The 13,280-nt window shown below is 39.7% G+C and overlaps 1 pseudogene; it reads right to left on the bottom strand.

The window, feature by feature from the left end:
• Positions 1-10,724: 10,724 nt before the first annotated feature.
• LOC101609609 lies at positions 10,725-11,840 on the bottom strand (annotated as a pseudogene).
• Positions 11,841-13,280: the final 1,440 nt, after the last annotated feature.

The raw sequence follows: 13,280 nt of genomic DNA, 5'->3' as shown, positions 1-13,280 counted from the left end.
AGATTATTAAGAGGTTGACAGTAGAAAGCAAAATTGTTATCTGTATATGATCCTGACTTGTTTCCCAGTTCCAGATATGGTTTTCTTTCCACTGAGTAGATCTATTAGCCAATCTAAGAGCAATTGGCTTCCCACCATGCCTGTATGCCACTATTGCACTTGTGTGAGCATCTCGTCAGGTTGTATGCTTCTGAGTAGCTTAGACTTTGAGTTGCCCACATAGATGTTGGCCCCTTTCCCCGGTAACTCATGTAGCACCTTCCAGCACTAGATGGGCTAACTGTCTGGGGACTGGCTCTCTTCTGGATTCCAACCAGGTCTCTCTATGGTCTATGCTGATAGTGTATGGAGTCTTCAGCAGTAGAGTCTTTTCATTAATTTCTGGTGGGTAATCAAGTGCTCTGACAAAAGTCTGTCTTATTTGTTTTGGGAGACCTTGTAGGTCTCTCTGAGCAAAAGCTCATTGTGGATGTTAAGTACATCCTGGTAGAGTGGGAACTCCGTAAGTCTTTCCCCATTAAGTATTATTTAGGCTTTAGTCATTTTACATATAAAGCCTTTACTGTGTTGAGATATAAACCCTCCATGTCTAGTCTTTCCAGTGTTTTGATCATGAAGTGGTGTTGTATTTTGTTCAAGGCCTTCTCTTCATCAATTTAGATGATCATGTGGTTCTTATGGTTAAGTTTATTTATGTGGCATATTATGTTGACCAATTTTTGTATGTTGAACCATTCCTTCATCACTGGGATGAAGCCTACGTGGTCAAGTTGGATCATGCTTTTGATGTGTTGCTGAGTTCAGTTTGCAAGATTTGTGCAGGATCTTTGCATCTATGTTCATCATGGTTATAGGCCTATAGTTTTCTTTTTTTTTTTTTTTTTTATCCCTGTCTGGTTTTGGTACTAGGGTGATGCTAGCTTTAAAAAAGGAGTTGGGGCCAGGCATGGTGGTGCACGCTTTTAATCCCAGCACTCAGGAGGCAGAGGTAGGAGGATTGCTGTAAGTTCAAGGCCACCCTGAGACTACAGAGTTAATTCCAGGAAGGCCTGGACCAGAGTGAGACCCTACCTTGAAAAACAAAAACAAAAAAAAAAAAAAAAAAAAAAAAAAAGGAGTTGGGGAGGATTCCATGGTCTCCAATTGTATGAAACGGTTCGAAAAAAATTGGTTTCAGTTCTTCAGTGAAGGTTTGATAGAATTCAGCTAAGAAGCCATCCAGTCCTGAACTTTTCCTTAGGGAGAGGTTTTTTATTACATTTTCAATCTACATGGGTATGATAGGTTTGTTTAGGAGATTAATATGCTCTGAGTTTAGTTTTTTTTGTTTTTTTTTTTGTTTTTTAATTTTTTATTTATTTATTTGAGAGCAACAGACACAGGGAGAAAGACAGATAGAGGGAGAGAGAGAGAATGGGCGCGCCAGGGCTTCCAGCCTCTGCAAACGAACTCCAGACGCATGCGCCCCCTTGTGCATCTGGCTAACGTGGGACCTGGGGAACCGAGCCTCGAACCAGAGTCCTTAGGCTTCACAGGCAAGCGCTTAACCGCTAAGCCATCTCTCCAGCCCCTGAGTTTAGTTTTAATAGGTGGAATGTGTCTAGGAATTCATCCATTTATTCCAGATTATTCAATGTGTAGTAGAGGTTTTGGAAGTATGCCCTGATGATTCTTCCAATTTCATTGACGTTTCTTGTGATCTCTCCTTTTTCATTTCTGATTTTGTTAATTTGAGACTTCTCCTTTTGTACTTGATCACTTTGGCCAGGGTTTTGTCAATCTTATTTATCTTTTCAAAGAACCAGCTACTCATTTCATTGATTTTTTAAAAATTGTTTTCCTAGGCTCCAATTCATTAATTTCTGCTCTAATCTTGATTATTTCTTTCCATCTGGACCTATTTATTGGGTTAGATACTTCTTGTTTTTCCAGGGCCTTTAGGAGGACAGTCAGGTTATTGATTTGTGATCTCTCTGTCTTTGTCATGAAGGCATTTAGGGCTATGAATTTTCCCCTTATGACTGCCTTCATTGAGTCCCAGAAATTTTGGTAGGTTGTGTTTTCATTATCATTCAAATCTAGGAATTTTACAATTTCTTTTTTGATTTCTTCCATGACATATTCATTGTTTAAAAGTATGTTGTTTAGGGCTGGGGAGATGGCTTAGTGGCTAAGTGCTTACTGTGAAACCTAAGGATCCTGGTTCAAGGTTCGATTCCCTAAGACACATGTTAGCCAGATGCACAGGGGTCCATGCACCTGGGGTTTGATTGCAGCAGCTAGAGGCCCTGGCATGCCCATTCTCTCTCTTTCTCTTTCTTTCTTTCTTTCTCTCTCTCCCCCCTCTCTTTCTCTGCCTCTTTCTCTCTCTGTCTATTGCTCTTAAATAAGTAAATAAAAATAAAAAATAAACAGAAAAAATGATTTTAAAAGTGTGTTGTTGGTCTCCAGGAGTTGGTGAAGTTTTTGATGTGTCTCCTGTTAATTTCTAGCTTTAAAGCATTGTGATCTGACATGATACAGGAAGTTACTTCAATTTTCCTAACTTTATGAAGGCATGCTTTATGGCCTAATATATGGCCAATTTTGGAGAAGGTTCTATGGGCTGCTGAGAAGAATGTGTATTCTGTAAAGTTGGGGTGGAAAGTTCTGCAGTTATCCATTAGGTCTAGTTGATCTATGATGTTGTTGACCTGTACTATTTCCCTGTTGATTTTCTGCTTGTATGATCCATACATTGATGGTAGTGGAGTATTGAAGTCTCCAACTATCATGGTGTTGGTGTTTATTTCTGTTTTGTTGTCAAGAAGATTTTGTTTTAAAAACTGTGGTGCACTTGTGTTTGGCACACACGCACATACACACACACATGATTGCTATGTGCTCATGTTGGATGATTTCCTTGATGAGTAAGAAGTGGCCTTCATTGTCCTTTTTTATTACTTTTGGTTTGAAGTCTATTTTATGAGATATTAATATAGCAACACCTTTTTTATTATTAGTTATGTACACAGTGTTTATACAGTCATCTTGACCACTAGTTCTTTGTTTCCACTTGCTTGGAATATCATTTTCCATTCTTTTACCCTGAGGAGGTCTCTGTCTTTAGTGGTGAGGTGGGTTTCTTAAAGACAGCAGATAAAAGGGTCCTTTTATTTTGACCAACCCTGATAACTTGTGTCTTTTGATGGGTGAGTTAAGACTGTTAATATTTAAGGTTATTATTGTGAGGCTTGCCATGATGAGGTGTTTTATGGGGTTTGATGCTTTCTTGTGTTTTGTACTACATTGAGCCTGGTATATTTTTTGTTATTATGATCTTCTTGTTGGCTCTTGAGATTGGTTGTTTGACTGTTCTGTGTGGAGTATTCCCTCAAGTATTCTCTGTATGTTTGGCTTTGTGTTCATATATTCACAAAGCTGACTTTTTTCCTGGAAAGTTTTCCTTTCACCAACTATTATGAGGGCTATTTTTGCTAGGAAGAGTAGCTTGGGTTGGAAGCCATAGTTTTTTATTCTGTGAGTGTTCCATTCCAGGCCCTCTGACTTACAGGGTTTCCATTGAGAAATCTGAGGTAATTCTTATGGGATTGCCTTTATATGTCGTGAGTTGTTTCTCTCTTGCTGCTTTTAATATTCTCTTTGTTTTTATTGTTAACAGTTTAAATTATGATGTGCCTTGGAGAACTTCTTCTTCGGTCCTGTCTGGTGTTCTGTGGGCTTCTTGTATCTGGATGGGCCTCTGTTTTGAGAAATTTGGAAATTTTCTTCAATAATTTTATTGAATATGTTTTCTATGTCTCTGGCTTGGATTTCCTCTCCTTCTGGTATACCCATGATCTAGATGTTTGGTTGTTTTAGGGTATCCCACATTTCATGTGTATTCTGTTCACTAGCAAAGTTTCTGGCCTCCTGATCAATGTCTTCTATCTTGCCTTCCAGGTCAGAGGTTCTGCCTTTCACATGAGTAACTCTGTTAGTAGGAGATTCTAGAGAGGCTTTTTATAAGTCTTATTTGATTTTTGCTTCTTTTGTGTCATTTTGTATCATGTCCATGTGTTTTTTGAGGTATGATTTCAAGTTTAGTTCTGATTTTTTTGATGTTTCCTGGAGTTCATTCTTGCATTTAATCAAGTCTTCATTAAGCTTAATCAATTGGTTTTTGAGATCTTTCATTTCTTGACTCACCTTCAATTCACTCATATCTCTTTTGAGGGTTCTAATGTCTTCTTCAATCAATTTAAGCCTACTGTCAAAAACTAAATGCCCTAAGATATGACAATTTCATTGATATGATTGTTGGTTATTTGATGGTTTGCTGCCAACTCAGCAATTCTTTTGATCAGGATCTCATTGGTTGTTGTGTTTTCATTTGGGGATCAAATTTCTGTTGATTTTTCTATAATTTCTTTTTTTAAATTTTTTTTAAATTAATTGTTTCCCAGATCTAGCTATTGGTCTCATTTCACTGAGGGTATCAGTTAGCCAAATCAAGAGCAGTTGGTTTCCCACCATGGCTGTGCACCACTATTGTACTTGTGTGAGCATCAAGACAGGTTATTTGCTACTAAGTAGATTAGACCATGAGTTACTTGGACAGATATTGGTCATTGTACTCTAGTTGCTCATGTAGCACCTTCTGGCACTACATGCACTGACTATCTGGGGACTGACTCTCTTCCAGCTTCCAGCCATCACATTCCATTTTATGTGTCAACTGTATATGGTGTCTTCAGCAATTAGGGTCCACATGCTGGAACTGGGAGTTACAGGTCAGTGCCCACTAAGAAAAGGTAGGAAAAGATGACTAATATAAAATAATTAGAAGAGAGACTGAAAGAGAGAGGGAGAAAAGCTGTAGAGGATTAAGGTCAGTCTTCATCATACCCTCTCCAGTGTCTTGTGGCTCAAGTGTTCTCTCTAAGGGCCTGGTGAAGGTTCAACCATTTGGTCTGCCTTTTAGCATGTAGAATTTTATGTTACCATTGTGATTTGGGTCTAGATTTGTGTCTCCCACCTCCTCTCTTGGCCTTCCCTCCCTCCCCACCCACCCTATTGTCTACTCCTCGAGGTGCTTGCTGGATATGTCAACATCTTGGGGAGATTCAGGTAAGGTGCTACAGATGAGTGAGACTATGCGGCGATTTTCTTTCTGTGATTAGGAAAGTTCACTGAGAATGATCTGTTCCAGGTTCAACCATTTTTTCTCAAATTTTATTGTGTCATTCTTTCTTACTGCTGTGTAGAATTCCATTGTGTAGATACACCACATTTTAATTATCCATTCTTCTAGTGATGGACATCTGGGTTTATTCCAGCTCTTAGCTATTATGAATTGAGCTGCTATAAACATGGTTGAGCAAATCTCTCTGGACTGTGGTTTAAATGTTTTCAGGTAGATGCTCAGTAAGGGAATAACTGGGTCTGTTGGTAATTCTATAGTCAGCTTTTTCAGGAGTCTCCATATTGCTTTCCAAAGAGGTTTACCATCTTACATTCCCACCAACAATAGATGAGTGTTCCTAATTCTCCACATCCTCACCAGCATTTATTTTCATTTGAGTTTTTGATGTTTTCTATCTTTACTGGGCTAAAGTGGAATCTCATAGTTGTTTTAATTTGCATTTCCCTGATAATTAGGGATGATGAACATTTTCTTAAGTGTGTGTTTGCCATTTGTATTTCTTCCTCTGTAAACTGCCTGTCCAGCTCTTTGCCCCATTTTGTGAGTCAGCTGTTTGACTTTTTATTCGTTAGGTTTTTGAGTACTTTGTAGATTCTAGATATTAGGCCTCTGTCAGTTGAATAATCAGCAAATATTTTCTCCCATTCTGTGGATAATCTATTGGCTTTGATTATTGTATGCTTGTCTGTAAAGAAGGTCTTCAGCTCCATGTGATCCCATTGGTTGAGTGACTAAGATTGTGAACTACTGGGGATTTGTTCAGGAAATATTTTTCCATTCCTATATCATGGAAAGTTCTTCCTATATTTTCTTCCAGTAGTAGTCAAGTTTCTGGTCTTATATTGAGGTCCTTGATCCATTTGGACTTGAGTATAATGCATGGTAAGATGTGTTGATCAAGTTTAAATTTCCTGCATATGGTTATCCAGTTTGTCCAGCACAATTTGTTGAAAATGCTCTTTTTTTTCCAGCCTATATTGTTAGGACCTTTGTCAAATATCAAGTAGTTGTAGTTACTTGACCCAAAGTCCGGGTCCTCAAGTCTATTCCATTGAACTATACTCCTGTTTTTATGCCAATAGCAAGCTTTTTTTTTTATTACTATGGCTTTGTAATATAGCTTTAGATCAGGTATGGTGATGCGCCCAGAGGTTATTTCTTTTCCTGAGGATGTGGTTGGAAATCTGAGGCCTTCCACCTTTCCATATAAAATTTGATATCATTTTTTCTATCTCTGTGAAGAACAATGTTGGGATTTTAATTGGAATTGCATTAATTCTGTAAATTACCTTTGGTAGGACTGCCATCTTCACAATGTTAATTCTTTCTACCAAGGGGCAAGGGAGATCATTCCACTTTCTCAAGTTCTCCTCAACTTTTTTTTTTTTTTGAGTGTTTTTATGTCTTTGTTGTACAGATCTTTCACTTCCTTGGTTAACGTTATTCCAAGGTATTTTTGTTGTTGTTGTTGCTATTGAAAATGGGACCATGTCCCTTATTTCTTTTTCTGTATCTTTGTCATTTGCATATAGAAAGGCTACTGATATTTGTGCATTGACTTTTGTATCCTGCTGCTTTGCTATAGGAGTTAATCACCTTCAGGAGTTTTGGAATGGAGTCTCTTGGGTCTCTTACATATACAATCAGCAAATAGAGCTAACTTAACTTCTTCATTTTCAAATTACTTCTTTTACTTCTTTGTCCTATTTTATTGCTTGAGCTAGGGCTTCCAGTACTATATTGAAGAGCAAAGGTGAGAGTGGACAACCCTGCCTTGTTCCTGATCTCAGTAGGAATTCCTACAGTCTCCATTAAATATTATTTGGGCCTTAGGAGCTTTGTATATTGCCTTATTAGGTTGAGATATGAGCCAACCATGCCAATTCTTTCCAATGTTTTGATCATGAAGTGATGTTGTATTTTGTCAAAGGTCTTTTCTGCATCTATTGAAATGATCATGTGTTTAACCTTGTTTGTGTGGTGTATTACATTGACAGATTTCCATATGTTGAACCACCCCCATGTTCCTGGGATGAATCCCACTTGATCAAGGCAGATAATGCTTTTGATGTGTTGTTGGATTCGGTTTGTGAGGATTTTGTTCAGAATCTTTGCATCTAAGTTCATCAGGAAAATAGCCCGCTAGTTTTCTTTTCTTGTGGCATCTCTGCCTGGTTTTGGAATTAGGGTGATACTAGCTTCATAGAAGGAGTTGGATAGCTTTCCCTGTTCTCCAATTGTGTGGCACAGTTTGAGGAATATTGGTTTGAGTTCTTTCATGAAGGTTTGATAGAATTCAGCTGAGAAGCTATCTGGTCCTGGACTCTTCTTCTGGGGGAGGCTTTTTATTACTTTTTCAATCTCAATGAGCGTGATAGGTTTGTTTAGGAGATTAATCTGCTCTGAGGTTAGCTTTGACAGATAGTAGGTGTCCCAGAATTTATCCATCTCCTCCACATTATCCAGTTTTGTGGAGTAGAGGTTTTTGAAATAAGTCCTGATGATTCTCCCAATTTCATTTATGTCTGTTGTGATCTCTCCTTTTCATTTTGAATTTTGTTAATTTGAAGCATCTCTTTTTTTTTTTTCTTGATCAAATTGGCCAGTGGTTTGTCAATCTTGTTTATTTTTTCAAAGAACCAGCTCTTTGTTTTGTCAATTTTCTTAATTGTTTTCTTAGTTTCCAATTCATTAATTTCTGCTCTGATCTTAATATTTCTTTCCTTCTGAAGCTTTCTGGGTTGGATTTTTCTTCCTTTTCCAGTGCCTTTAGGTGGATGGTGAAGTTATTAATTTGAGATCTCTCTGTCTTTGTTATGAAGGCATTGAGTGCTATGAATTTTTCTCTGAGGACCACTTTCATTGTGTCACATAAGGTTTGGTATGATGTGTTCTCATTGTCATTCACTTCTAAAAATTTTGCAATTTAATTTTTTATTTTATCCACTATCCATTTATTGTTTAAAAGTGTGCTGTTCAGTTTCCAGGAGCCAATGTGATTCTTGGTGGGTCTTTTGTTGTTAATTTCTAATATAGCATTGTGATCTGATATCATACACGGAATTATGTCAATCTTCCTGAATACATGGAGGAAGGCTTTGTGACTGAGTATATGACCTATTTTAGAGAATGTTCCATGTACTCCTGAAAAGAATGTGTAGTCTGTGGATTTGGGATGAAATGTTCTGTAGATGTCCAGATGTCCATTAGGTCTAAGTGATCTATGGTTTTGTTGAGCTCTCTTACTTCCCTGTTGAGTTTCTGTTTGGATGATCTGTCTATTACTGATAATGGTGTATTGAAGTCCCCAACTATGATGATGTTGGTGGTTATTTCTGTTTTATTGTCAAGTGGGTTTTGCTTTATGAACTGTGGTGCCCCTTTGTTTGGTGCATACAGATTTATGATTGTAGTATCCTCTTAGTGGATTGTTCCCTTGATAAGTAGGAAGTTCCCTTATTTGTCTTTTTTGATTATTTTTGGTTTGAAGTCTATTTTATCTGATATAAATATAGCTATACCTGCTTATTTCTTATTCCCGTTTGCTTGGAATATTGTTTTCCATACTTCCACCCTCAGGAGGTGTCTGTCTTTAGTGGTGAGGTGGGTTTCTTGAAGACAACAGATTGAGGGGTCTAATTTTCTGATTCATCCTGTTAGCTTATGTCTCTTGATGGGTGTATTAAGGCCATTAATATTTAGGATAATGATTGTGATATTTGATTTGATCCCTGCCATATTGTGTTGGTGTTGATGTGATGTTGGTTTGGTGTTTTCATGGACTTTAAAGATTTTGTGCTTTCTCTGAGTTTGGTTATTGTGATCTGCTTCTTGTAGGCATTTGAGGTTGATTATTTGATTCTTCTGTGTGAAGAATTTCGTGAAATACTCTCTGTAGATTTTGTTTTGTGTTCATCTAATTGTAAAGCTGAGTTTTGTCATAGGAAGTTTTTCTTTCACCATCTATTATGAGGGATACTTTTGCTGGGTAGAGTAGTTTGGGTTGGAAGCCATAGGTTCTTAGACTTTGCAGTATGTCATTCCAGGTCCTTCTGGCTTTCAGTGTTTCCATTGAGAAGTCTGAAGTAATTTTGATAATGTTGCCTTTAAAAGTGATGTACTGCTTTTCCCTAGCTGTTTTTAGGATTTTGTCTTTGGTGTCAATGTTTAGAGTCTTAATGACAGTATGTCTTGGAGAGTTTCTCCCCTTGTCCAATCTGTTTGGGGTACTGTTAGCTTTTTGTATCCTTTTTCTTTTTATTTATGGGGTGGGTTGTGTTTATTATGATAAAAAAAAGACTACTCCCTAGGAATTTTAACAAACAAGAACATTTTGCTGGGAGTAAAAGATACTAGGATGCAAAATTACAAGTGTTTTAACTCCAGGTCTGACCCCAGCTCCTCCAGGAAGCAAATGGAAAGACAGTTGAAGCAAACAGGCAATTCTGTAAAACTATACTTAGAAACCCTACAAATATGGTTAAAATCTAAAACTTGTTCTGTTTTAAAAAATTTAATATATCAAAAGGCCTGCTTTAGTGACATGCTAAATCCCACCAAAATACAACCCCGACACTCCCTTGTCAATAACTATGTTGACCAGCCAACTCATAATTCTAAACCCATGTGTGGACCAGTGTGTGTGTGCGTCTTCTAGAGTTAGGCATGGGGCTCAGAGACTGCAAGTAATGTGTACCTATTGCCTGAAAAAAAATGGGCAGGGAAATCCTGGTAAAATGAGGAACAGTCCCAAATAACCAATTTTTCTAGTACTATGTTCCCCACTGCTACTTCCTTTACTTACAAAGGGAACCCTTGAACCAAATAATTTACCTCACATTTGGCACCCAGTGACCAGGATGTTTATTTTCTTCTTTAGAAAAACATATATATCCACAAGCCTTATATAATTTTTTTATTTTTACATTTAAATATAAAAATACTACCTTGCTTTGTGTTATAAATGGAGGACCAAGCAGTAAAGAACTTTTCTTCTCTTAAGGTAGGACAGCCATCTGTTGCTGCTGAGCTGTTGTTTATGAAGGGTGTGTGCAGCTCCAAGCAAGAGAAACACAAGAGGTAAACTAACCCACAGTTCTTGCTCTTCTCCTTAACTACCACTTGTGAGAGTTGGTTTAATCTTAAGAATTGAAGTTTCCCACAAGGAGACATGCCATCATAAGTAGTCAGACCTGCCCTTTCAGCTATCCTTTAGAGAAAGTTCTCCCCTCCTTCAAACACTGCTTTGTGTGGAAGTGACATCTACCAGACAAGGACATCTCCACAGAGAAGCAGTCACCACCTTTCCCTGCCCCCACCCACACATTAGAAAGGAAGAAAATGGGTGCTGGGCACATGGAGATTAAGCACTTGACCCCTCTATCCTGACCAAGGAAAGCAAGGTTCACTGGGCATGAGGAATAAAAAGACCTTGAAATTCCACTTTTGAGCAATGAGGATAATTAAGACAACTGGGAGAGGGAGAGTTGCAGTGAGATGAAGAGCTGGGAAGGGCTCAATCACAGGAAGCATCATCCCCTTAGTTTTTGTACTGGAAGGGCTCGTCACCAGTCTCATTGAGAAGATGTGTACGGATGATGGCTTCTGTCACTTCAAAGGGGTCGCAATTGGCATAAGGGCGCTGGTGTCTTTGAAATAACCCCTCTTCTCCTGGTTGACAGACTGGGGAATGTGGATGCTAGCACTGCAGTTGGCAACACCAGCAGAAAAGTCGTTGATGTTGGAGGTCTCATGGAAGCCAGTCAGGCACCAGGCGTGGTCCAGGCCTCCCTTGGGATCGTAGGCATGGATGTGGTACTGGTACCACTTGCTGAGTTTCTGGATGGCCTCCTCAATGTACTTCAGGCCATTCTCCTCCTGCATGGCCTTCGTGCTAAAGTTGGTATGGCTGCCTGCACCATTCCAGTTCCCAGGGATGGGCTTAGGATCAAAGGTTGCTATCACACCAAAGTCTTCACATACACGATATAAGATAAGGCGGGCTACCCACAGGTGATCTCCCATGTGGATTCCTTCTCAGAGTCCAATTTGGAATTTCCCCTGGGCAGGCATGACCTCAGCATTTGTTCCTGTGATCTTGACTCCAGAATACAAGCAGTCCCAGTAGTGAGCCTCCACGATGTCTCTGCCATAGGCTTTGTCTGCTCCCACTCCACAGTAATGTGTGCCTTGGGGCCCAGGGAAGCCATTGGAAGGCCAACCAAAGGGGTGCCCATCTGTCTCCATGAGAGTGTATTCCTGCTCCATTCCAAACCAGGGGTGCTGGTTGCTGATGATGTCCATGATCCACTTACAGGTGTGCTTTAAATGGCTCTCGACAAGCTTCTGATTATACTTGAAAACTTCATAGAACAACAGCTTATTGGGATCCTTGCAGAAAGGGTCATGAAACATGGCAACTGGGAGGAGTTACATGTCACTGTTGGAACCTTCAGACTGGAAAGTGCTAAAAGCCATCAAAATTCCATTTCAGCAACTCTTCTACAGACTTGGGCTCACAGTCCAGGGTGCAGATCTTTCAGCGCAGCCCTTCTCCAGTACCATCGATCCAGACATACATGGCTTGGACTTTCTCACCCTGAGGCAGGGTCTTGTACATGCCTTTGTTCACGTTGGAACTTGCTGAGGTGTCCATGGTGGAAGGCATGCTGGGCAGGCAGTGTGAGCAAAGTGGAGAGAGGGAGAGAGAGAGAGAGAGAGAGAAGAGAAGAGAAGAGAAGAGAAGAGAAGAGAAGAGAAGAGAAGGGAATAGATGAGGAGAGGAGAGGAGATCGGTGTATAGCTCAGATGCTACGCTCAGCTCCCATTCTCGGCTCTCACTTCTTGTATCTTGATGGGCCTTTCTTTTGAGAGAGTGGGGAAGTTTTCTTCTATTATTTTGTTCCCCATATATAAATTCTCCATGCTTTTGGTCTGAATTTCTTCTCCTTCTGGTATTCCAGTGATCCTGATATTAGGATGCTTAAGGGTATCCCACAATTCCTTCATTTTCTGTTCTCAGAAACTTTTGAACTTATTGAAATTTTTGAACTCTAGAACTGTTTTTTCCATCTTGTCTTCTAGATCGGAGTTTCTATCCTCTACATGGCTGACTCTATTCTTGAGAGCTTCTAGAGAGTTTTGGACTTGTTCAAGTAGGTTTGAATTTTCTACTACTTTTCTATGTATAGTTTCCATCCCTCTGTCAAGCTCCCTTTTTATATCATTTTCTGATTTTCTTGATGCTTCTTGGAATTCATCCTTGCATTTCTTTATGTCTTCATTTAGCATCGCCAACTGATTTTTGAGGTCCTCTTTTTTTCACTCCCCTTCATAGCTCTTAACTCTCTTTGAATTCCTTCCATTTTCTTATCTATTAGGTCTAGTCTAGTGATTGTAGCATCCACACAATTATCTGTCCTTTGTTGCTTTTCTGCAAGTTCTACCAGTAGCTTGGTCAGGGTTGCATTGCTCATAGCTTCATTTTGGTGTTCTGATCCTAATGACTCTTCTATGTTTTGATTAGAGATGTTTATTGTAGGACTATGTAATCTAACTGGATTTTCCTGCATTTGATTTTTCATGTTATTTATTTTGCACTGTAGTTGGCCCATCACAGTGTATGAGCAGGGAGAGTAGGACTGTGGTCTGTATGGACAGGGGAAGTGGTGCCTTTTGGGGGACCTGGCCTGGGCTGGCTGGCAGGCAAGCAGAAGGGCTGTGTGGTCTTGAGCTAGAACATAGATGGTGGATCAGCCTGAGCTTAAGCACAGTGGGAAGCTAAAGCCGCCTGAGGCAAATGCCAAGCTCTCTGAGCTCTCACTTAGAGGAATGCCAAAGCAGCCTGAGCTCTTACACAGTGATGCGCCAAAGCTGCCTGCACTGGTGGTCAGAGGGACGCTGAAGCACCAAGCACCACAGCAGCCTAAACTCACGTGTGGCAGAACACTGGGACCAAGAAGCAGTCTGAGTTCTCCCGCAACAGGACAATGGTGGCCAGCTAGCACAGCAGACAGGGAGGGGCTTGCACCAGAGCTCAGGTAGGCTAGGCAGGTAGAATGAGCCTGGGCTCATGCGTGAATGGGCGGCAGCTGGA

This window comes from Jaculus jaculus, chromosome 12 (genome assembly GCF_020740685.1).
Source record: "Jaculus jaculus isolate mJacJac1 chromosome 12, mJacJac1.mat.Y.cur, whole genome shotgun sequence".
Lineage (NCBI taxonomy): Eukaryota > Metazoa > Chordata > Mammalia > Rodentia > Dipodidae > Jaculus > Jaculus jaculus.
Note: the sequence above shows the minus strand (reverse complement) of the source record. Positions and strands in the feature narration are given on the sequence as shown.